General features: G+C 41.9%; 1 protein-coding gene across 1 annotated transcript in view; it reads right to left on the reverse strand.

The window, feature by feature from the left end:
• LOC124033251 (neuropeptide FF receptor 1-like) overlaps window positions 1-26,995 on the reverse strand; it is a 46,658-nt gene extending 19,663 nt beyond the window's left edge. The window contains exon 1 of the mRNA XM_046345235.1: window positions 26,715-26,995. The gene's annotated coding sequence lies outside the window, so the exon portion shown is untranslated. The remainder of the gene's footprint in view (window positions 1-26,714) is intronic.
• Window positions 26,996-27,285: the final 290 nt, after the last annotated feature.

The following is a 27,285-nucleotide window of genomic DNA, read 5'->3' on the forward strand; positions in this document are numbered from 1 at the left end:
ATATATAGGGCAGGTAATCAAGGAGGTGATAGAGTCCAGGTGAGTGAGTGTCATAATGTGCTGATGCGCGTCACGATGGTGGCAGGTGTGCGCCATAACGAGGTCACCTCTAAGGCGCAACCGGAGGCATGGGAACCTGGCACGGGAGCATAGCAACCTAGAGCGCCGGAGAGTATACGTCACAGTACCCCCTCCCTGGCGTGTTCTGCTCCAGCCGCAGGACGCCAACCACAGGGACGATCCCGGAGAAACCTGATGAGCCGGCTGAGTCCTCCCTGGTTGCCTCAATCGAGGCACTGGAACCTTTTCACCAAACTGAGGCATGGGAGCCTATCAAACCCGCTCAGGCATGGGAGCCTATCGAACCCGCTGAGGCATGGGAGCCTATCGAACCCGCTGAGGCATGGGAGCCTATCGAACCCGCTGAGGTATGGAAATCCGTCGAGTCAGTTGAGGAAGGGGAAACTGTCGAACCCGCTGCGGCAATGGAATCACTGATGCTTCCCTTTGGTGAGGCGTCATTCTGTAAAGATGTGCGCTGAGAGTCGGGATGCAAGTTTTAATAAAATAAAACGGAACATAATACAAATCAAGAAACACTAACAGGTAATCAAGGAGGTGATGGAGTCCAGGTAAGTGTAAAAATGCGCTGCTGCACGTAACGATGCTGACAGATGTGCGCCATAACGAGCAGCCTGGTGACCTAGAGGCCGGAGAGGGAGCACATGTGACAGTAACTGTGCTGCTGGCAACAATTTAATTACGCCCTTTTTGCTGACGTTTACTGACACCGGCCATATTCAACAAGTGTTGAGCGTTCGTAAATTCATCTGCGCTCTGACACACTCAGATGAGAGTATTCTGAAATCGGAGTATTGAATGTACGGACGCAACCGAAATGGTTACTTGCATAGTGGTCTTTTGTTAAGACATGCAGCTAGCTAAACAATTAACCATAATCTCAACTCATGACATTACTACCCTGCATGAATCTGCAGGTAGCTAACCAACCAGGTTCAATATAAGCTAGCTAACATTAGGCTATAACTAGCCAAGCAAATGGCTCTGAGATACGAATAATTAATTCATACACGTAACCTTAGCTTGCGAGCCAGCCAGCTAACAGTACTCTTTAAGTTGAAATGAAAAGACGATGTCAAAATTACACAAACGTGTAAAATCTGAAAATGTAGCTAACTAGACTATCTTACCTGTGGTCTGAAATCGGAGTAGATACAGAGTGAATTTACCAGCTACGTGCATCAACAGTTGTTGCAGTGACATTCTATTGAAATAGATACTTGCATAGTGGAGTATTTTATAAGACATGTAGCTAGCTAAACAATTAACCATAATCTCAAATCATGACATAACTTGTCATGTTTTGTCTTAGATTGTCTTGTCATTTTGCTTTTCCCTCTGTTCGTTTTCCCCCTGCTGGTCTTTTTAGGTTCGTTCCCCTTTTTCTCTCTCTCTTCCTCTCTCTCTTCTCTCTATCGTTCCGTTCCTGCTCCCAGCTGTTCCTATTCCCCTAATCAATCATTTAGTCTTCCCACACCTGTTCCCTATCTTTTTCCCTGATTAGAGTCCCTATTTCTCCCCTTGTTTTCCGTTTCTGCCCTGTCGGATCCTTGTCTATTGTTCACCGTGCTGTGTCTGTGTATCGCCCTGTCGTGTCGTGTTTCCCTCAGATGCTGCGTGGTGAGCAGGTGTCTGAGTCTGCTACGTTCAAGTGCCTTCCCGAGGCAACCTGCAGTTCTTGATCGAGTCTCCAGTCTGTTCTCGTCATTACGAGTGGAATTATGTCTTATGATTGTAGATTTACTTTACTGGATTAAAGACTCTGTTTTCGCCAAGTCGCTTTTGGGTCCTCATTCACCTGCATGACATAACTACCCTGCATGAATCTGCCGGTAGCTAACCAACCAGGTTCAATGTTACCTAGCTAACATTAAGTTATAACTAGCAATGGAAATGGTTCTGAGATACGAATAATAAGATCATACAGGTAATGCTAGACTATCTTACCCGTATTCATTATTCATGGGTGGACGCATCTCCCGGTCACGGATGCCACGGTTGCCCTTAGTTTAAAGATGTAATCCGAAGACAGGTTGTACTGATGGGCTTCTGAGCGATGGTTTATGACACTCTTTCATGTTCCACGAGAACTCTGTCTTGTCCTGAAGGAGTGTCCATTAAGTTCACTGTTTTAGCTGACAGATTTAGTACAAATTTCCCCAAATAATTGACCATACCCAACACGTGCTGAATGCCTATCTTTCTCAATCTCCTTAGCTATCATACTCAAATTCCAATGATTTCAAAACTCTGTCCTCCAGAAAGTGGAGAGCAACACTTATGCAGTTTTACTATGTGATACACTTAAAAAATGCTGTGTTAGACAAGATTACATAAACATACTGACCAGCTCAAATAAACAGAAGTGTGCTACAGTTGAAGTCAGATGTTTACATACACTTGGGTTGGAGTCATTAAAACTTGTTTTTCAACCACTCCACACATTTCTTGTTAACAAACTATAGTTTTGGCAAGTCGGTTAGGACATCTACTTTGTGCATGACACAAGTCATTTTTCCAACAATTGTTTACAGATAGATTATTTCACTTATAATTCTTGCTTTATTTTGCTTGATGCTTGATTTTCCAGCCTGAGGCTGCATGCTTGACCAGTGCGTAAACACATTGATCACTCAAAATCAGACTTGTGTTTAGAGGTTGATAAATTCACAATTGATAGATCACTCATACTCATCCATAATTCAATGGCATACTTGTTTTATAGAGGGGTTGATAGATCATAAAGACTGCTTACTCATATGAGATAAATATACAGTACATTTGGGACAGAGATTTTATAGTCATGCAAAGAATATGGCTAATAAGGAAAAGGTTGATGTTAATGCCTGACAAGTTGACAGCCCTTTCATGTTAAGATTTTGTTTAAATATTTGCTTCCGCTACTGCAACAAGTTCCTTTTAATTGGCTTGAACTGAACAAACCTTTCTTCCATAGTTGTTGGAGACTCCTCTGCATTATTTAATGTAATTTGGACATTGTTACATCACTATTAGCTTATGGTCTGTTCCATCTGTTTTGTTCTACCCCTACTGGAACACAAACATCCAACCTGCACAACACAAAGTCTTAGCCAACAGAGCTAGGGTACTTCCCCAAAATATCTCATTTCACCTACACTTGTTCACTACTTCCCACAGATCTGAAACTATTTGATTGGTGGAGGCATGGGCTAATGGGAGTTTACCATATTTTTAATAGCAGTAATTTCCTTTAAAAATCAGTGAACAGAAGTGAAAAAGTGCACACTTTGGGAGGAAGGAGAGATAATTGGGATATAGCCCAAGAGACTCTCTGTGACTCTGTGAGCGACCATTGCATTTAGATCTCAGGGGAGTTGGGATGTACCCAATGAACTTCAGCCAATATGCTGCGGGCGAGTTTCACATGCATTACAGCAACAAGCTCCTTCTAACTGGCTTGAACAGAATGAGCCCATCATTGGAAGTCTCTACATACAGCAAGTACAGTACTGTAATTACAGCCAGTGAGAGCCTCCTCCATTTGTATTAGTGATGTCAAATCAGGACTAGCTAAGGGTCGGTTTCTTCCATCCATCAACTAAAATGGAAAAATAAGCAAGCAGATCACACAGTTGTTGTTGACAAATGGATTGTGCTGTTTATTTTTTATTTAACTAGGCAAGTCAGTTAAGAACAAATTCTTATTTACAATGACGGCCTAGCCCGGCCAAACCCTAACCCGGATGACACCGGGCCAATTGTACGCTGCCCAATGGGACTCCCAATCACGGCCGGTTGTGATACAGCCTAGAATTGAACCAGGGTCTGTAGTGACACCTCTAGCACCGAGATGCAGTACCTTAGACCGCTGCGCAACTCGAGAGCCCTAACAAGACTATAGGTGCTATTGTTAGACTGTCAGCACCACCTCCATCAATGCTAAGGACAAACTGGTTACAATCAGTGATTATAGGTCAGGACAACTCCTGTGATGGTAGGTGATGCGAGTACCTTACTGAGTCATAGCCTCTGGACCCTGGTGGAGTTATTAAATGCAGTTCTTTACGGACTATGCACAGTCCTAACCATTGTAATGGGTCCAGAATAGAGGTCGACCGATTAATTGGAATGGCCAATTAATTAGGGCTGATTTCAAGTTTTCATAACAATCGGTAATCGGCATTTTTGGACACCGATCATGGCCGATTACATTGCATTCCACGAGGAGACTGCGTGGCAGGCTGACTACCTGTTATGCGAGTGCAGCAAGGAGCCAAGGTAAGGTGCTATCTAGCATTAAACATATCTTATAAAAAAACAATCAATCTTAACATAATCACTAGTTAACTACACATGGTTGATGATATTACTAGTTTATCTAGCTTGTCCGTCGTTGCATATAATTGATGCGGTGCCTGTTAATTTATCATTGAATCGTAACCTACTTTGCCAAACGGGTGACTTAACAAGCACATTCACAAAAAAAGCACTGTCGTTGCACCAATGTGTACCTAACCATAAACATCAACGACTTTCTTAAAATCAATACACAAGTATATATTTTTTAAACCTGCATATTTAGTTAATATTGCTATATCCTGACTCTGTTGCACAGAACGCAAGAGAAGTGACAATTCTCTTGCGTTCTGTGCAACAGAGTCAGGGTATATGCAGCAGTTTGGGCCACTTGGCTCGTTGCGAACTGTGAAGACCATTTCTTCCTAACAAAGGCAGCCAACTTCGCCAAACGAGGGATGATTTAACAAAAGCGCATTTGAGAAAAAAGCATACCATAATTTCCGGACTATAAGCCGCTACTTTGTTCCCACACTTTGAACCTCGCGGTTTATACAATGACGCGGATCATTTATGGATTTTTCCCGCTTTCACAAGATTCATGCCGCCAAAAAACTGAGCACCGTCACAAAATGTGACGTAAATCGAGCGCGCTCAAACTTACCATCATTCTGATTACGGTAGTCATTTTGTCACTCTCATCATGGCAAAGACTCGGAGAAATGCATATGATGCAGCTTTCAAGTTGAAGGCGAAAGATCTGGCTGTTGGAAAAGGAAATAGAGCTGCTGCACGGGAGCTTGGCCTTAATGAGTCGATGATAAGATGTTGGAAACAGCAGCGTGAGGAACTGACTCAGTGCAAAAAGACAACAAAAGCTTTCAGAGGGAAGAAAAGCAGATAGGCCAAAGTATTTGCAGCCACTCAACATCAGTGTAAATCGTGCATTTAAGGTGGCGCTCCGAGTTCAGTGGGAGGCTTGGATGACAAGTGGGGAGAAATCCTTCACTAAAACGGGCTGCATGCGAAGAGCAACTTATGGTCAAGTCTGCCAGTGGATCCTGACAGCGTGGAGCATTGTCAAAAACTCCACTATCATCAATGGGTTTCGAAAGGCTGGACTGCGGCGTGTTGAAGAGGGCAGCATGAGCTCAGCGGGGAATTTGCCTCCGGATGAAAGTGACGAGAGCGACAATGAAAACGATCCAACATCGGATGAAGCAATTCTGAGGCTATTCAACTCCGACACCAAAGGAAGATAGTGACCAATGACTTTCTTGGTAGGCTACTGTTTACTGCTATTTTTTGTATTTATTTTTGTTACAAGCCGTGTTTCGTTAAAGCCTATTTATTTTTGTTACAAGCCGTGTTTCGTTAAAGCCTATTTATTTTTGTTTCAAGCAGTGTTCCGTTTAAAAGCCTATTTATTTTTGTTACAAGCCGTGTTTCGTTTAAAGGCTGTGTAAAGTTAATTTGTTTCAATGTACCGGTAGGCACCTGCGGCTTATAGACATGTACGGCTTATTTATGTACAAAATACATATTTTTTTATAATTCTGTGGGTGCGGCTTATATTCAGTTGCGCTTAATAGTCCAGAAATTACGGTAATCATTGCATGAATGTAGCTAACCATATACATCAATGTCACAGAAGTATATATTTTTAAACCTGCATATTTAGTTAAAAGAAATTCATGTTAGCAGGCAATATTAAACTAGGGAAATTGTGTCACTTCTCTTGCGTTCATTGCATGCAGAATCAGGGTATATGCATCAGTTTGGGCCGCCTGGCTCGTTGCGAGCTAATTTGCCAGAATCTTACGTAATTATGACATAACATTGAAGGTTGTGCAATGTAACAGGAATATTTATACTTATGGGTGTCACCCGTTAGATAAAATAAATACTGAACGGTTACGTATTTCACTGAACGAATCAATGTTTTTATTATCGAAATTAGTTTCCAAATTTGACCATATTAATGACCTAAGGCTCGTATTTCTGTGTGTTATTATGTTATAATTAAGTCTGTGATTTTATATTTGATAGAGTGGTCTGACTGAGCGGTGGTAGGCAGCAGGCTCATAAGCATTCATTTGAACAGCACTTTCGTGCGTTTGCCAGCAGCTCTTTGCAATGCTTCAAGCATTGCGCTGTTTATGACTTCAAGCCTATCAACTCCCGTGATTAGGCTGGTGTAACCGACGTGAATTGGCTAGCTAGTTAGCGGGGTGCGCGCTAATAGCGTTTCAAACGTCACTCGCTCTGAGATTTGGAGTAGTTGTTCCCCTTGCCAGTTCTTCAAATTTCTGCCCTGCTAGAGTTGCCCCGGTCAACTTTAATGCCGTTATTGTTTAGTGTAAATGTCTAGGAGCAACAACGGTTCAGCCGTGAACTGGTAGGCCACACAAGCTCACAGAATGGGACCGCAGAGTGATGAACGGCGCAGCGCATAAAAATCATCTGTCCTTGGTTGCAACACTCACTACCGAGTTCCAAACTGCCTCTGGAAGCAACGTCCAGCACAAGAACTGTTCGTCGGGTGCTTCATGAAATGGGTTTCCATGGTCAAGCAGTTGCACACAGTCCTAAGGTCACCATGCGCAATGCCAAGCATCAGCTGGAGTGGTGTAAAGTTCACCGCAATTGGACTCTGTAGCTATGGAAATGCATTCTCTCGAGGCATGAATCATGCTTCACCAGTCCGATGGACGAATCTGGGTTTGGCGGATCCAAGGACAACCCTTCCTGCCCCAATGCATAGTGCCAACTGTAAAGTTTGGTGGTGGAGGAATAATGGTCTGGGGCTGTTTTTCCATGGTTCGAGCAAAGCCTTTTAGTTCCAGTGAAGGGAAATCTTAACACTACAGCATACAATGACATTGTAGACGATTCTGTGCCTTCACTTTTGTGGCAACAGTATGGGGAAAGCCACTTCCTGTTTCAGCATGAAAATGCCCCAGTGCACTAAGCAAGGCCCATACAGAAATGGTTTGTCTTGACTGGCCCGCAGATGACGGGGATGAATTGGAAGAACTTGAGCTGGCCTAATCGCCCAACATCAGTGTCTGACCTCAACCCCATCGAACACCTTTGGGATGAATTGGAACGCCGACTGTGAGCCAGGCCTAATCGCCCAACATCAGTGTCTGACCTCACCAATGCTCTTGCGGCTGAATGGAAGCAAGTCCCCGCAGTAATGTTCCAAAATCTAGTGGAAAGCCTTCCCATAAGAGTGGAAGGAGAAGGCTGTTATAGCAGCAAAGGGGGACCAATTCCATATTAATGCCCATGAAATGAGATGTTCGACGAGTAGGTGTCCACATACAGTACATGACCAAAAGTATCTACCTACCCATCTTCTGTTATTGTCAGGCAAAGAAAATAATATTTCCTTTATTATCTGGGGTAATGGTGACAGGAAAAATAATAATAACTTGATTTGTATAGCACTTTTCAATACAAGGAACAAATCACATCATAAAATAATAAAATACTAACAAAAGAAACAAAAACAGGGGGAAGAAGAATACCAAAACAATCTAAGTAAAATGCACGAGTCTTGTCTTGGAGACAGAACTAAGCAGTTTCTTTTTAGATAGACCAACTGCAAAGTCAAAATTGGTTATACTGTAAAAAAAAAAAAAAATAAAAAAGAAAGAGTGCATTTTGGTCTTAATTTAAAGTTAGGCATTAGGGTTAGCAGTGTGGTTAAGGTTAGGGTTAAGGTTAGTCAAGTGTGATCAAACGCACATCTTTTAATGGGGTGCAGGGCCAAAAAAAGCAGGTATAAAATAAATAGAACTAGTACACTTATAAGCTCCACCACGTACCTTTATTAATAAACCAAAAATGTTGATCGTGCAAGGAAATAACCTAACAAAGATCCTTGTGTGATCCAAACGTTGTTTGTTTATTAATAAAATGTATGTGGTGGAGCTTATGAATGTGCAGGCTATATTTACTTTATAGGGTTAAGGTTAGGTTTAAAATCAGATGTTATGACTTTGTGGCTGTGCCAGCTAGAGATCACTCTGAAGAGTTGCCTCCAGAACAAGATTCATGACGAAGAACGTTAACCTGCCATTAAAAACATGAATTGAAATCATAGATTAAAAGCATCTTTATAAAAGTGTGTCTTCGGCAGGGATTTAAAAAGAGGCACTGAACCTGCAAGCCTGATCTCCTCTGGCAAACCATTCCAAAGTCTAGGGCCCCAAATGCAAATGCCCAGTCTCCTTTCATTTTCAACCTAGACTTTGTAATGGTCAACAGTGTCCTTCCAGGGGATCTCAGGCTGCAATGTGGCTCTCAGGGAGATAAAAGATCAGAGATATAGGATGGGGCTAAACCAAGCCTAGCCTTAAAAGTGATTAATACAATTTTACAACTCTAAAAGTGACTGGTAGCCAATTTAGAGAAGCTAAAATAGGTGTGATATGGTTACATTTTCTGGCACCTGTCAAATGCAGAATTTTAAACTAACTGTAGAGGATGGAATGATTTCTGACTGAGACATTTATACAAAGAGTTAGTAATCTAAGGTCAAACAAGGTTTCTGGCCGCAGGCTTTCACACTGGTGGACAAATTACCAAGGATATTTACATTGTGGGTTCTAGCAAGGTGGGGGCCAAATAAAACAACCTTTGATTTATTAACCTTGAGCTGGAGAAAATTGTCAGACATTCAACATTTGATGTCAGCAAGACACTTGTGAATGGTAGCTTGGTCAACGGGTCGGATTGGTAAATAAAGCTGCGTGTCATCTGTATAGCAGTGAAACTGAATGTTATGATTGCGGGGAAAAAAGGATGGGGCCCAGAATTGACCTGAGGGACACCATAGTGAATAGATGCTTGGGACAATACTGAACCACCCCATGCTCACTGAGAAACATCTGCCACATAGACATGACCTGAACCTGTCGGAAACGTTGCAGATTCCCACCCATCTCTGCAGCCAGTCAACAAGGATGTTATGATCAATTGTGTCAAATAGGGCACTGAGAACCACAAGAACTAGAATGGAGCATGATAGGATGTGTCCAAAATGGCAACCTATTCCCTATAGTTGAACAGGTCAAAAGTAGTGCATTATAAAGTGAATTAGAGTGCCAACCGTGCCATTTGGGATGCAAAAATGTTTTTTAATGGCCCCTTCAGCACAGAGCTTTCATCTCGGTAGTGGCTCAGAGAGCCTGGAGCAATAGGTGCCAAAGCCAATATCTTCCTCAAGTACAGTGGAACAAGGTAGTTACAAAATCCATTTTTAAAAGTACAGTTGTCAAGTGTAATTGGTGCAGATACCTACCTATCTACTGAACTTTTCATATTTTCCTTGTGTAATATCTGACAATGAGGATAATGGATTTCCCCAGCTAACACGTGCCACAACTTTAGAGAACGTTCCTCATTAGGTTATTAACTCTGTTTTTGTAGGAATGCTCCTGTGATGGGCAAGGAATGTTTCAAAGAGACCATTCCCTTAATGTCAAATAGAACTTACCCAGAACCTTGTTACCATGTTCTCCGAACTTAAGATATTAATGTCACATACACATGGTTAGCAGATGGTATTGCTGGTGTAGCGAAATGCTTCTAGACACGTTTCATGGGAACTTGGAAAAAAGAATGCGTCCAGTTTTTTGGGAGGTTTAGGAGAATATGCCGTCAATGTTTGACCAAACATACACAGAACATAAGATATTAAATTACACATCACGTATTGTTACTGTTGCCGAGCCAATCAAGGCCCTGATTGATGAAACACAGATCCATTCACAGCTCTTTTTCTGTTGGCAAGGTTACCAATACTAAGGAAAAGCATGAGCTGATGGACACCCCAACAAAGTTGGTAGAGGTGCTGACAAACGAAGACTAAACTAAAGGCTGTAAAAATAAATAAGAGAGAGTCCTTAAAGAAGACACATTGATGCCGAAATTTTGGTGGTTTAGCCAATAAATTACTGGAAGCATGTATACACAGTGTGCGACTCATTATTTTTAAAGGAATACTCACACAAACAGTGCTTTTAAGATAGTGTTTTCAAATTACATATTTGACGCACATGATTACATTGTGCATGGTCAATTAAGAAACGGTAGTTATTATTCAACATGTCCTCACCTGGGATTTGAACTTGTAACCTCTATGTTCACAGTATTCCGATATTCCTGCTCCCACCATACCCATGTAAATTAATCAGACTATTCTCTCATAATTTATTTGATTGACTTATTTCAGCAAGGGATTTCTGTATAGTTGCCTCATGTTGGTGTGGCATATTAACATGTTTTAATGATACTCCTGAATCACTATGATCAATACAATATTTTATTGAGTGTACATTTGAACAGAGCTGAGATTTACTTCGAAGTGCATTCACCCCATTGCTTATACCTATCAAGTTGTTTCACATCTACAAACATGCACAGGGAGAAGGGGTTAGGGTTTCTTCTGGACAGGACTGGTGGATTCTGTTAAAATGTAACAAGTTAAACTGTCGTTTGTTTGTTAACTGTTTAGTGAATGATTACTTTGAGTATTAAATGGAGTTCAGACAATGAAACGGTGTGTATGCTCATTTAGAAAGGTTGACCTAATCAGATAACAGGAAATGACCTCGGATCAGAGAGAAGGGTCAGGCCAGAACAGAAGATGGACGGGGTGTGATTCTGACATCTGGCTAAACAAAGAGAGGACCATGGACATTCCACAGGGGAAAAGAGGGAAACATATTGGGGTCATAAAATGTATAGCTGGGGAGGTGACGCCTACAAGGGAAGAGTATAAAATGTGTTGTGAACTTTCTAAATGTATGCAGTCAGCTGACTGTATCCTTGGTATTAAACACTTGAAACTTCTCTCGTTTTTCTTTATAACAGGACCTAACTACAGTATACTGGCCAAAAAGCACATGTCCAAGAGATATCCCTTACTGGTACAGTAGTTAGGGAATTTGTCATTGCTGCTGGTAGCCTGGGTTCAATACCTGATAGGGGATTCTATAATCATGGCCTCTACACCTTCAAGCTGCATACTGGATCCTATTACAACTAAACTACTGAAAGAGCTGCTTCCTGTGCTTGGCCCTCCTATGTTGAACATAATAAACGGCTCTCTGACCATTTCAAGGACAGCATTTTTTCCATCTACGTAACATTGCAAAAATCATAACTTTTTATCCGGCTACCAGGATAAAGCACTAAATAAACTTCAGTTAGTGCTAAATACGGCTGCTAGAATCCTGACTAGAACCAAACATTTTTATCATATTACTCCAGTGCTAGCCTCCCTACACTGGCTTCCTGTCAAAGCAAGGTTTGATTTCAAGGTTTTACTGCTAACCTACAAAGCATTACATGGGCTTGGTCCTACCTATCTCTCTGATTTGGTCCTGCTGTACATACCTACACGTACGCTACGGTCACAAGACGCATGCCTCCTAATTATCCCTAGAATTTCTAAGCAAACAGCTGGAGGCAGGGCTTTCTCCTATAGAGCTCCATTTTTATGGAATGGTCCGCCTACCCATGTGAGAGACGCAGACTCGGTCTCAACCTTTAGGTCTTTATTGAAGACTCATCTCTTCAGTGGGTCATATGATTGAGTGTGGCCCAGGAGTGTGAAGGTGAACGGAAAGGCTCTGGAGCAACAAACCGCCCTTGCTGTCTCTGCCTGGCCGGTTCCCCTCTCGCCACTGTGATTCTCTGCCTCTAACCCTATTACGGGGGCTGAGTCACTGGCTTATGGGTGCTCTTTCATGCTGTCCCTAGGATGGGTGCGTCACTTGAGTGGGTTGAGTTACTGACGTGATCTTCCTGTCTGGGTTAGCGCCCCCCTTGGGTTGTGCTGTGGCGGAGATCTTTGTGGGCTATACTCGGACCTTGTATCAGGATGGTAAGTTGGTGGTTGAAGTTTTCCCTCTCGTGTTGTGGGGGCTTTGCTTTGGAAAAGTGGGCGGGGTTATATCCTTCCTGTCTGGTCCTGTCGAGGGGTATCATCGGATGGGGCCGCAGTGTCTCCTGACCCCTCCTGTCTCAGCCTCCAGTATTTATGCTGCAGTAGTTTGTGTCGGGGGCTAGGGTCAGTTTGTTATATCTGGAGTACTTCTCCTGTCTTATCCAGTGTGCTGTGTGAATTTAAGTATGCTCTCTCTAATTCTCTCTTTCTCTCAGAGGACCTGATCCCTAGGACCATACCTCAGGACTACCTGGCATGATGACTCCTTGCTGTCCCCAGTCCACCTAGCTGTGCTGCTGCTCCAGTTTCCACTGTTCTTCCTGCGGCTATGGAATCCTGACCTGTTCACCGGACGTGCTACCTGTCCCAGACCTGCTGTTTTCAACTCTCTAGAGACAGCAGGAGTGGTAGAGATACTCTTAATGATCGGCTATGAAAAGCCAACTGACATTTACTCTTGAGGTGCTGACTTGCTGCACCCTCGACAACTACTGTGATTATTATTATTTGACCATGCTGGTCATTTATGAGGTCATTTATGAACATTTGAACATCTTGGCCATGTTCTGTTATAATCTCCTCCCGGCACAGCCAGAAGAGGACTGGCCACCCCTCATAGGTTTCTTCCTAGGTTTTGGCCTTTCTAGGGAGTTTTTCCTAGCCACCGTGCTGCTACACCTGCATTGCTTGCTGTTTGGGGTTTTAGGCTGGGTTTCTGTACAGCACTTTGAGATATCAGCTGATGAACAAAGGGCTATATAAAGAAATTTGATTAGATTTGATTCACCCTACTGTCACATTCTTAGCAAAATATGTTAATATCATTATTTAAAATTAATTATGTGAGAAATGGCAGTGGAACCGCCTTGATGTTTAAGTAAACTTGCAGTCACGTGGTGAAATTGTGTGTAGTCCTCTCACTACGACTCGGGAACAATGCAGTTTATTCAGCTACAGTTGAAATAAGTTATGAATTTCACAGGTTGATGAAAGTGCATGATGAGCTTGATGCTCATTTCCAATAAATATAGAAGGTCTTATTCTGGTGACATGGTGGTCGATGTAGAGCTGGCACAGATGGTGCCGGCTGAGAAAACGCTTTCCAACGCAACTGCGCTGCAGCATACTCCTTTCCACAACCTCTCTCCGGTATCTCTCATTACCTTCTTCTATCAACTCCCACACAGGCTCTGGCTCACTATCCGGTTCCACTGACCACCCCATGTGAACCCCCCAAATAAATATATTTGGGCTGTCTTTTGTCTTTTGTCTGTGGCCGCGAACCCCGGCGTCGTCGCTGTCCTCCCTTCTCTGCTTGCGTCTCCTGCCAAGGAAGCGATTCTGTCCTGACAGGATTTCCTCCCAAGTCCAGGATCCTTTCCCATCCAGGATCTCCTCCCAAGTCCATGTTACCCTCTCCTCCTGGGCACGCTGCTTGGTTCTGTTGTGGTGGGATATTCTGTCACGATCGTTGGAAGCATACTTGGACCAACGTGCAGCGTGATCTGGGTTCCACATCGCACAAAATAATAAAGCAAGAACAAAATGTGCTGACATACAGTAACTACCCATAAACGATATCCCACAAAACACAGGTGGAAAAATGCTACTTAAATATGATCCCCAATTAGAGACAACGATAGCCAGCTGCCTCTAATTGGGAATCATACCAAACACCAACATAGAAAAAGAAACTAGAATCCCACATAGAAAATATAAACTAGACTAACCCTCCAGTCACACCCTGACCTACTCCACCATAGAAAATAAAGACTCTCTATGGTCAGGACGTGACAGGTTCACCAACCAGGGCCTTGATGGGCTTGGCAACTGTAACAAAGTTTGATGTGTAATGAACTTTTTTATTTATTACACATCACAAAACATTAATATCTTGCATTCTGAGAACATGGCAAACATTTATGGAATATTCTCTTCACTCAGAAAACTGGACACATGAATGTGCTTGCAATGTCCCATAAAAAAAAACGTGTCAAGAACATTAATCTGTATTCTGAGAATATTGTTAACCACCTTCTAGATAAGTTCTGTTTGAGGTGAAGGGAGTGTTCTCCCACCTTTATCACCAAAACATGCTAAAAACAAAGGTTCTCAGAAGGTTTTTGCAAACATAGACAGAAGATGAACATTACGGGTAACATTACAACAATGTTATTGCTCCCTAGAATTGTTAGCTGGGTCGGGATAGAGCTTCGATCTTTGTAGTGGCTCAAACAGACTAGCAACAGGTTCCAACACTATTTTCTCAAGTACAGTGAACAGCGAGGCAGGTAGCCCATTTTCACTCTGACACATCGCCTCTGTACTCATCTCACACACTCCTCAGCTCACCTCACTTAACACGGTTATTGACTTGCCCAGGCCAAAAAAGGAGTCAAAGCTGTGTCTATCTAATTTCATTCCATCTCCAGCTCAAAACACAAAATGCTCTGGGCTACTTAAGACTGAAACCAAGCATCCTTAGCCAGATCACACCACTCCTGGCTAAATGCCACCCCTGTGTATAATTATGCATACCCACATACTTAATTTCTTGTACACATTAAATCAATGACTAATATCTACACAGGGTGTACAAAACATTAGGAACACCTGCTCTATCCATGACATAGACTGACCAGGTTAATCGAGGTGAAAGCTATGAACACTTATTGATGTCACTTGTTAAATCCACTTCAATATGTGTAGGTGAAGGGGAGGAGACCGGGTAAAGAAGGATCCTTAAGCCTTGTGAAAAATGAGACATGGATTTTGTATGCGTGTCATTCAGAGAGGGAGAACGGGTAAGACAAAATATTTTCAGTGCCTTTGAGTGGGGCATGGTAGTAGGTGCCAGAATCACCAGTTTGAGTGTGTCAAGAACTGCAACGCTGCTAGTATTTTCACACTCAACAGTTTCCCCATGTGTTTCAAGAATGTTTCACCACCTAAAGGACATCCAGCCAACTGTGGGATGCATTGGAGTCAACATGGGCTAGCATCCCTGTGGAACGCATTTGACACCCGACAAATTGAGGCTGTTCTGTGGGTAGAAGGAGGTGCAACTCAATATTAGGAAGGTGTTCTTAATGTTTTGTACACTCACTGTATATAGTACTTAAAACCTCTACAGGAAGGGTCCTTCACTGAGGAAGCCAAGTCAAGAAAAAAAATACATATTTCAACCTATGTGTTGTAATAATTGCATTGCTTGCTCTATACCCTGTTAGTTCATATCCCTTGGCACCATAAGGCTGAGACAATAAAAAGACAGTGGCAGAATAAATTCATCCAAACCTTTGTTTCATCACAAAACCAGAGAGCAACATCTGTCTGGTGAAGTCCACAAACCATATTGCATATAACAAATAGTTGCTTGACCTACGGCATAGTCAAGCAAGTTAATGTTTCTGACTACTAAACAACTATTGATTTGGAACCACGGAGAGTTACCGAAGTCGCAAAGAAAACGAGAGCAGCCTCCCCTATTCCAGCACCATTTCAATGTCAATATTTCAACATCCTCAAATATCTGTGATTAGTCTAATACAGCTAAGATATCAAAAACAATTTATTTCAAAATAGAGTTAAATCAGGCTGCTGATTGTGGCCTGCCAAATGTTGTCCCACTCCTCTTCAATGGCTGAGCAAAGTTGCTGGATATTGGCGGGAACTGGAACACGCTGTTGTATGTGTCGATCAATAGGTAACATCTCTGATGAGTATGCAGGCCATGGAAGAACTGGGACATTTTAAGCTTCCAGGAATTGTTTACAGACTCGTGCGAAATGGGGCCGTGCATTATCATGCTGAAACATGAGGTGATGGCGCGACAATGGGTCTCAGGATCTCGTCTTGGTATCATTGTGCATTCAAATTGCCATTGAAAAAAATGCAGTTGTGTTCATTGTCCGTAAGTTATGCTTTTCCATACCATAACCCCACCTCCACCATGGGGCACTCTGTTCAAAATGTTGACGTCAGCAAACCGCTCGCCCACACAACGCCCTACACACGGATTCATCCGTGACGAGCAGACTTCTCCAGCATGCCAGTGGCCATCGAAGGTGAGCATTTGCCCACTAAAGTCAGTTACGACACCGAAATGCAGCCAGGTCATGAACCTGGCGAGGACGATGAGCACGCAGATTAGCTTCCCTGACACGGTTTCTGACAGTTTGTGCAGAAATACTATGGTTGTGCAAAGCCACAGTTTCATCAACTGTCTGGGTGGCTGGTCTCAGGTGAAGAAACCGGATGTGGAGGTCCCGGGATGGTGTGGTTACACGGTCTGCATTTGTGAGGCTGGTTGGATGTACTGCCAAATTCTCTAAAACAATGTTGGAGGCGGCTTATGGTAGAGAATTGAACATTCAATCCTCTGGCAAAAGAGAATGCACACTCCCTCAAAACTAAGGTTCATGCTGTTTAATCAACTTCTTGATGTCACACCTGTCAGGTGGATGGATTATCTTGGCAAAGGATAAATGCTCACTAACAGGGATGTACAGTGCAGAAAATTATTCAGACCCTTTGACTTTTTCCACATTCTGTTACGTTATAGACTTATTTTAAAATGGATTAAATAGTTTTTCCCCCATCATCAATCTACACAGTACCCCATAATGAAAAAGTAAAAACAGTTTTTATTTGTGCAAATTTGTTTCTTGGCACACTGGTATTTGGGGAATTTCTCCCATTCTTCTCTGCAGATCCTCTCAAGCTCTGTCAGGTGGGATGAAGAGAGTCGCTGAATAGTTATTTTCAGGTTGCTTCATAGATGTTCGTTCAGGTTCAAGTCCGGACCCTGGCTGGGCCACTCAAGGACATTCAGAGACCTGTCCAGAAGCCACTCCTGTGTTGCTTTGGATGTGTGCTTAGGGTTGTTGTCCTGTTGGAAGGTGAACTGTCAAACCAGTCTGAGGTCCTGAGCACTCTGGAGTGGGTTCTCATCAAGGATCTCTCTGTACTTTGCACCATTCATCTGTCCCCTCGATCCGGACTAGTCTCCCAGTCCCTGCCACTGAAAAACATCCCCACAGCATGATGCTGCCACCACCATGCTTCACCGTAGGGATGGTGACAGGTTTCCTCCAGATGTGAAGCTTGGCATTCAGGCCAAAGAGTTCAATCTTGGTTTTGTCAGACCAGAGAATCTTGTTTCTCATGGTCTGTGAGACCTTTAGGTGCCTTTTGGCAAACTCCACGTGGGCTGTCATGTGCCTTCCATCTGGCCACTTTACAATAAAGGCCTGATTGGTGGAGTGCTGCAGAGATGGTTGTCCATCTCTCTGGTAAGAAGAAGGGCAGGGGTGTATGTCTTATGATTAACGAGATGTGGTGTGATCATAACAACATACAGGAACTCGAAGTAATTTTGTTCATCTGACCTAGAATTCCTTACAATCAAATGCCTACCACATTATGTACCAAGAGAATTATCTTCGATTATAATCACAGACACATCAACGGCCCTGAAAGAACTTCATTGGACTCTATGTAAACTGGAAACCACATATCCTGAGGCTGCATTTATTGTAGCTGGAGATTTTAACAAGGGTAATCTGAAAACAAAGCTCCCTAAATTTGATCAGCATATCGAATGCGTGACCCGGGCTGGCAAAACCCTGGATCATTGTTACTCTAACTTCCGCGATGCAGACAAAGCCCTCCCCCGCCCTCCTTTCAGAAAATCTGACCATGACTCCATTTTTTTGCTCCCAGCCTATTTACAGAAACTAAAACAGGAATCGCCCGTGCTCAGGTCTGTCCAACGCTGGTCCGACCAATCGGATTCCACACTTCAATATTGCTTCGATCAAGTGGACTGGGATATGTTCCACATAGCATCGGACAATAACATTGATGAATAAGCTGATTCGGCGAGCGAGTTTATTAGCAAGTGCATCGGTGATGTTGTACCCACAGCGACTATTAAAACCTTCCCCAACCAGATACCGTGGATTGATGGCAGCATTCACGCAAAAGCGCGAACCACAGCTTTTGATCAGGGAAAGGTGACCGGAAACAAACAAGTTTCCGAAACTGTTAAAATAATGTCTGTGAGTATAACAGAACTGATATGGCAGGTGAAAACCTGAGAAAAATCCATCCAGGAATTTATTTTTAATGTTTGTAGTTTTCCGTTGACTGCCTATACAGTATCCAATAACTTAGGACTCAGATTGCACTTCCTATGGCCTCCACTAGATGTCAATAGTCTTTAGAAATTGTTTCAGGCTTGTATTCTGAAAAATTAGGGAGTAAGACCACTGAGTGAGTGGACCCTGGGAAGTCCCAGAGCTGTTTTCTGGGCGCGACCGAGAGTGCGCCTTTCTTTTTTTTAAAATATATTGACGAAGCTATTGTCCGATTTAAATATTATTGATTATTATGACTAAAAAAAATCTGAGGCTTGATTATAAACATTGTTTCACATGTTTCTACGAACTTTACTGTTTACTGTTTACTTTTTGGATTGTTCATCTACCTTTGAGCCAATGGATTACTGAAGAAAACGTGCCAACAAAACAGAGGTTTTTGGATATATAGAGGGATTTTATTGTACAAAATGAACATTTATTGTGTAACTGGAAGTCTTGTGAGTGCAACCATATGAAGATCATCAATGGTAAGTTTTTTATTTTATCGCTATTTCTGACTTTTGTTACTCTACTTGGCTATTAACTGTTTGTAATGTTTTGTGTTCTGGACGCTGTCCTCAGATAATCGTATGGTATGTTTTTGCCATAACGCCTTTTGAAATCTGACATAACGGTTGGATTAACAAGAAGGCTGCCGGCCCAGACGGCATCCCTAGCCACGTCCTCAGAGCACGCGCAGACCAGCTGCGTGGTGTGTTTGCGGACATATTCAATCACTACTTATCCCAGTCTGCTGTTCCCACATGCTTCAAGAGGTCCACCATTGTTCCTGTTCCCAAGTAAACTAAGGTAACTGAGCTAAATGACTAATGCACTGTAGCACTCACTTTCGTCATTATGAAGTGCTTTGAGAGATAAGTCAATGACCATATCACTTCCACCCTACCTGACACCCTAGACCCTATGGTCTAGGGCCTAGACCCACTCCAATTTGCCCTACCGCGCCAATAGGTCCACAGATGACGCAATCACAATCACACTGCACACTGCTCTAACCCATCTGAACAAGAGGAATACCTATTGTAAGAATACTGTTCATCGACTACAGATCAGCATTTAACACCATAGTACCCTCCAAACTCGTCATTAAGCTCGAGATCCTGGGTCTCGGCCCCGCCCTGTGCAACTGGGTCTCGGACGTCCAGACGGGCTGCCCCCAGGTGGTGAGAGTAGGAAACAACATCTCCACCCCGCTAATCCTCAACACTAGGGCCTCACAAGGGTGCGTTTTCAGTCCTCTAATGTATTCCCTGTTCACCCATGACTGTGTGGCCATGCACGCCTCCAACTCAATCATCAAGATGCAGACGACACTACAGTGGTAGATTTGATTACCAACAATGACGAGACATCCTACAGGGAGGAGGCGAGCGCCTTCAGAGTGTAGTGTCAGGAAAATAAAGTCACACTCAATGTCAACAAAACAAAGGAGATGATTGTGGAATTCAGGAAACTGCCTGTTCACCCCGCTATCATCCAGAAGGCAAGGACAGTACAGGTGCATCAAAGCTGGGAACGAGAGACTGAAAAACAGCTTCTATCTCAAGGCCATCAGACTGTTAAACAGCCATCACTGACATTGAGTGGCTGCTGCCAACATACTGACTTATCTCTAGCCACTATAATAATAAAATAAATTGGATGTAATAAATGTATCATTGGTTTTTGCTCTGACATGCACTGTCAACTGTGGGACCTTATATAGACGGGTGTGTACCTTTCCAAATAATGTCCACTCAATTGAATTTACGAGAGTTGGACTCCAATCAAGTTGTAGAAACTTCTCAAGGATGACCAATGGAAACAGGATACACCAGAGCTCAATTTCGAGTCTCATAGCAAAGTGTCTGAATACTTCTGTTTTTAAAGTTTAAAAAACAACCTGTATTCACTTTGTCATTATGGGGTATTGTGTGTAGATTGATGAGGAAATGTTATTTAATTCATTTTAGAAACACGTTTGAACGCCAACAAAATGAATGCACTGTAAGCAGATTTGTGCACAAAAAATGCAGAAAAATAAACCTTTTGTTCGTAATGGAACATTTCTGGGATATTTTATTTCAGCTCACGAAACATGGGACTAAAACTTTACAAGTTGCTTTTATATTTTTGTTCAGTATATAAAACACAGGAAAATCATGCCTTTGACTGCACTGGACCTTTAAGGTCTATATGTTGGAGTTCAAGCTTTATTTGAAAAGTAGGAAATTGCATGAATTTGGTCCATTAGGCTACAGAGTAGGTCGCCACGTCTCAAAAACGTATTTTCAGTCCATCACATTTTATGGCTTTTAGAAAGGGCTCACAGGGTTTGTTTTTCCACTCACAGCTGTCCAATATTAGTGGTGAAGTTGTGATGTTAATGAAGCAATACAGACCAAATTGAAGGGTCTTGAGTTTTGTTTGTGTTTCCACAGTCAGCGGCTGACTCTGACAGGCAATGTAGCCTAATAACCATAACGTTTTTTAGGAAAAGATTTAGTAAAACATGCACTTTCATCGTATTATCTTGAAACTTTGCAAAACTAACTTTCATCAACGTTTTAACATCTACGGCAGGTATTCCCAAACTGGTGTATGTAATGCCGTCTGGGGGTACGCCAAATAAAAATGTGATTCATATTAAAAATACAATTCTTCACATTTATATTTTCCAACGGGGCTATATACATTTGGTTTAGTTTTTTCCCCCCTCGCCTGAGTAGCCTTGTTCCACTTCCAAAAATAAAATGAAACCATCTAGTGTTCAGCGAAATAACAACACAATGTCAAATACAGGTTGCCTAGTAAAATTATTCACATCCAATCACATTAACCGTTACTCTCTCTCTCCCTTGGCAAATCGCGCTGTTAAGACACGGATGTCCTTTTTGCAAACACGTACCTATGTGAGAGTGGATTCTCGGCCCTCCCTAACTTGGAAACTAAATACAGGCACAGACTGTGTGTGAAAAATGATTTAAGACAGAGACACTCTCCAATACAACTCAACATTGCAGAGTTATGTGCATCCTTTGATGAACAAATAAGGTTTTATATGTAAGATGGCTAAATAAAGAGCAAAATCATTGATTATTATGATTATATTATTATTTGCGCCCTGGTCCTATAAGAGCTCTTTGTCACTTCCCACGAAACGGGTTGTGACAAAAACTCACACTCATAATTATGTTTAATAAATGTATCGTATAGTGTGTGGCAGGCTTACAATGATGTCAATAATATTTGAGAGTGCGCTGACCCTGGTGCTAGAGGGGGTACGCAGCAGGAGATTGAATGTTTGAAGGGGTACGGGACTAGAAAAAGTTTGGGAACCACTGCTCTACTGGATCGGTGTCCCTATACCGGGACGGTTGATGCTAACATGCGCTAAACATGTGTTAATGTGACTAGAATGACATTGTAAGTAACAATGAACTTTGCTGGACATAGACATGTCTTACATGGGCAGAAAACTTTAATTATTGTAAATCTAACTGTACTGTCCAATTTACATTAGCTATTAAAGTGAAAAATACCATGCTATTGTTTGACGAGAGTGCACAACAACAAAAACCTTTTATCACGGCAAATGGTTTGATACATTCACCTCTGAAGGTAAATAATGTACTTACAGTTGAAGCCGAGGGTTTACATATGTAACAGTATAATTTTAAACCGTCCCCTCGCCCATACCTGGGCGCGAACCAGGGACCTTCTGCACACATCAACAACAGTCACCCACGAAGCATCGTTACCCATCGCTCCACAAAAGCCGCGGCCCTTGCAGAGCAAGGGGAAACACTACTTCAAGGTCTCAGAGCAAGTGACGTAACCGATTGAAACGCTATTTAGCGCACACCACTAACTAAGCTAGCCGTTTCACATCCGTTACACTCACCCCCCTTTTGACCTTCCTCCTTTTTCCGCAGCAACCAGTAATCTGGGTCAACAGCATCAATGTAACAGTATAATTTTAAACCGTCCCCTCGCCCATACCTGGGCGCGAACCAGGGACCTTCTGCACACATCAACAACAGTCACCCACGAAGCATCGTTACCCATCGCTCCACAAAAGCCGCGGCCCTTGCAGAGCAAGGGGAAACACTACTTCAAGTTCTCAGAGCAAGTGACGTAACCGATTGAAACGCTATTTAGCGCACACCGCTAACTAAGCTAGCCGTTTCACATCCGTTACACATACACCTTAGCCAAATACATTTAAACTCAATTTTTCGTAATTCCTGACATTTAAATCTAGTAAAAATTCACTGTCTTAGGTCAATTAGGACCACCATTTTATTTTAAGTGTAATGTGAAATGTCAAAATAATAGTAGAGAGAATGATTTATTTCAGATTTTATTTCCTTCATCACATTCCCAATGGGTCAGAAGTTTACATAAACTCAATTAGTATTTGGTAGCATTGCCTTTCAATTGTTTAATTTCGGTCAAACGTTTCTGGTAGCCTTCCACAAGCTTCCCACAATAAGTTGGGTGAATTTTCGCCCATTCCTCCTGACAGAGCTGGTGTAACTGAGTCCGGTTTGTAGGCCTCCTTACTCGCACACGCTTTTTCAGTTCTGCCTACAAATGTTCTATACCTTGGCTTTGATGGCCACTCCAATACCTTGACTTTGTTGTCCTTAAGCCATTTTGGCACAACATTGGAAGTATGCTTGGGGTCATTGTCCATTTGGAAGACCCATTTGCAACCAAGCTTTAACTTCCTGACTGATGTCTTGAGATGTTGCTTCAATATATCCACATCATTGTCCCTCCTCATGAAGCCATCTATTTTGTGAAGTGCACAAGTCCATCCTGCAGCAAAGCACACAACATGATGCTGCCACCCCCGTGCTTCACAGTTGGGATGGTGTTCTTCAGCTTGCAAGCCTTCACCGTTTTCCTCCAAACATAACGATGGGCATTATGGCCAAACAGTTCTATTTTTGTTTCATCAGACCAGAGAACATTTCTCCAAAAAGTATGATCTTTGTCCCCATGTGCAGTTGCAAACCTTTTTTATGGCGTTTTTGGAGCAGTGGCTTCTTCCTTGCTTTGTGGCCATTCAGGTTGTGTCAATATAGGACTTGTTTTAGTGTGGATATAGATACTTTGGTACCTGTTTCCTCCAGCATCTTCACAAGGTCCTTTGCTGTTGTTCTGGGATTGATTTGCACTTTTCGCACCAAAGTACATTCATCTCTAAGAGACAAAACACATCTCCTTCCTGAGCGGTATGACAGTTGCCTAGTTCCATGGTGTTTATACTTGCATACTATTGTTTGTACAGGTGAACGTGGCACCTTAGGCATTGGATGAACCAGACTTGTGGAGGTCTACAATGTTTTTGCTGAAGTCTTGGCTGATTTCTTTTGATGTTCCCTTGATGTCAAGCAAAGAGGCACTGAGTTTGAAGCTAGGCCTTGAAATACATCCACAGGTACACCTCCAATTGACTCAAATGATGCCAATTAGCCAATCAGAAGCTTCTAAAGCAATGACATAATTTTCTGGATTTGTCCATGCAGTTTAAAGGCACAGTCAACTTAGTGTATGTAAACTTCTGACCAACTGGAATTGTGATACAGTGAATTATAAATGAAATAATCTGTCTGTAAACAAATTATGGAAAAATTACTTGTGTCATGCACAAAGTAGATGTCCTAACAGACTTGCCAAAGGTATAGTTTATTAACAAGAAATTTGCGGAGTGGTTGAAAACGACTTTTAATGCCTCCAACCTAAGTATATGTAAACTTCCAACTTCAACTGTACATTCAGTAATCTTGCTCTGATGTCATCTTGAGGGTCCCAGAGATAAAAATAATAATTGTATGTTTAAATGTAGGTAATGGGTTCTACAGTTTGAACCCCTGCCATCTCTGGCTCCACACCTACTCCGCTATCTAGATGTGTGAACGTTAGTGTATAAGCTAATGATCCATCACTTATGACATTCCTGGGAGTGTGTAAAATTACAAATATTATATGGTAATACAAAATGTATGTTCTCTATAGTTACGTACTTGAAAATGTTTTAACTGACTAATTTGGCATATTTGGGCAGACTTGATACAAAATACTGTGCAGTATTGCAATGCTTCACTGGATCAATCTGAAACTTTGCACACACTGCTGCCATCTAGTGGACAAAATCTAAATTGCACATAAACTGCAATATTATATTTTGGCCTTTCTCTTGCATTTCCAAGATTGAACAAGAAGAGATCAAATCAAATAACTCTGATTTTAAAACGTCTTCTCATTTTAGTTATAGATATGGCTATGCAATTGTTGGTGTTTAAAGACAAATCTAGGTTGTGCTTGAACTACCGTATCTTTCCAATTGGCGAGAGATTTTCATGTTGATATTCTAAAATCTGCTTAAAACAGATGGTTCAAATATCAGAGCACTAATATAAATACGGTACTATGCAGGCCAGTCTCTCTTGGCTGAGAGTTTAGGAGAGACTGACTGCAACACTTCTTTTTATAAGAAACAATGTGCTGAAAATCCCAAATTGTTTGCATAGTCAACTTACACACAGCTCTTACACACACTTACTCCACCAGACATGCCACCAGGAGTCCTTTCACAGTCCCCAAATCCAGAAGAAATTCAAGAAAGGGTACCGTATTATATAGAGCCATTACTGCATGGAATTCCATTGAATCTCATATTGCTCAAATGAACAGCAAACCTGGTTTAAAAAACAACAGTTAAAGCAACACCTCGTGGCACAATGCCTCTCCCCTATTTTACCTAGATAGTTTGTGTGTATGCGTTGATATGTAGGCTACCTGTGCCTTTTTAAAAAAATGATGTAGTTGTGTTCTTGAGCTGTTCTTGTCTACCAATGTTCTGTTTCATTCTTTGTGTGGACCCCAGGAAGAGTAGCTGCTGCTTTCCCAACAGGCTAATGGGGATCCTAATAAAATACCAAATACCAAAACCAATATGAGCATTTTCTCACCAGAGGGGTGTTTACATCAAACTGACAGTGCATGATGAGGTAGTGCATATAAAATAACTTTCGTGGTTAAATTCCCCACTACCACCAGTTCAAAAAATACAACTTTCCATCACATTTTCAACTCTACTGATGTTTTTTTTCCAGTAACAATTTTGTGTTATATGGTATTGGCACATGCGCTCTAGCCAACAGCTCGCATATACAGTGCGTGGAGAGCCTATATGATGAGATTTATTACCGACAAGAGTGAGATTATTTTTATTTGTCAAAGGCAGCCAAGCATCAATCATCATGTCACCTAGCCCAGTGGACTAAAGGAGCCTAGCATTACTCCTTATAGTCAAAGGACTTTACGTGTTCTGTATAGAGAAGAATTGGCTCTGACAGCCAAATACCCCATCTAAACGTGAATCGATTGTCAATTGTGGTAAAAACATAAAGCACTATACTTTCATATCACATCAAAAATAATTTCACAAATGCTAAATATACACTGTTTTAACCGGTTCTATCAGTTGCAGCCGACAGTTTTGTGGTTTCCGTCTTCCGTTTACACACAGGTGTTCGGAGACGCAGATAACTAATTTGCACAGGTAATAATAATAATAATATATGCCATTTAGCAGACGCTTTTATCCAAAGCGACTTACAGTCATGTGTGCATACGCATGTCTTCTGTAAATAACCAGTATAACATGGAAATATGTCGGTGTGGGAACCCTATAAAATGTGTGTAATAATTTAACCTTTTGGTTTCTTGACAACAACAAAAATGTATTGCTGATATGAAATATTCCTTATTTCCACAACCATTGCATTTTAACGTTCCGAACGAGTAACACTCCTGCCATAAGATTCTATCTTCAATCGGGTCAAGCTCATCACTGTGCACTTTCACCACCCTGTGAAGTTAATCATAATTGATTTAATCGGTAGCCTAAACTGCATGCTTTCTCGATTCGTAGTGGGAGGAACACACGATATCAACATCATTGCGAAACTCCCAATTTTACTTCGATATACTTATATCAATATTTGCGCATAAAGGCTTTTCCACAGCCATGTTTCACAAATTTTACAGGCAAAAAAAAAAAATCCACTTTGTCTAGTGTATTTTGCTTTGTCGATATTTTGAAAGTTTACCGAAAAATGTGCTGTTTCCATCAGGCCTGTCATTACATTTTTTTAATCCAACATTGTACTTTACTCTCAGAAAAAGGTTGGATGGAAAACTGGTTAGTAACACCAAAAAAAGAGGTGACTTACCGTATTGAGCGAGCGCTTCACTCCAATGTGGCTACTTTGACAGTAGTTTACAATAGTTCAGCGATGCAGCTATGAAAATGTAGATGCATAAACGCGCAATATTAAAGTAGCCCTTTTCTCAGTTCAGCCAAATGGAGATGGGGAAATGGATTCTTCCGTGTTGATCAAATTGAGCAAAATCAATGCTTTTTGTTAGGGAATTCCATATTTCTCATATTCATGTCTCGCTTCTCAATTCCAACTAAACTACTGAGTTTAGGGAGCTGCGTAACTCATACCCATCTCCCACCTAACAGAGAAGCCCCTTACCGGGGCAACCCCGCCCACCACACGATTTCATTTGCGGAGGCTTTCCAGACAGATAAGCGATGAGCAAAACGGGGTTCGTACAGCATGTTGTGTATATGGGTATGTTAAATACAAAAACGTTTTGGAACGTTGCAGATAGAAAAGAACATTACATGATTCCTTAGAATTAGAGGCATGATTGTTCTACATAACACATTTCTATCTGAACGTTGGCCAACGTTGTATCTATCCCGCATGAAGCTAGCCACTTTAATGATTAGCA

This window comes from Oncorhynchus gorbuscha, linkage group LG04, assembly GCF_021184085.1.
Source record: "Oncorhynchus gorbuscha isolate QuinsamMale2020 ecotype Even-year linkage group LG04, OgorEven_v1.0, whole genome shotgun sequence".
Classification (NCBI taxonomy): Eukaryota; Metazoa; Chordata; class Actinopteri; order Salmoniformes; family Salmonidae; genus Oncorhynchus; species Oncorhynchus gorbuscha.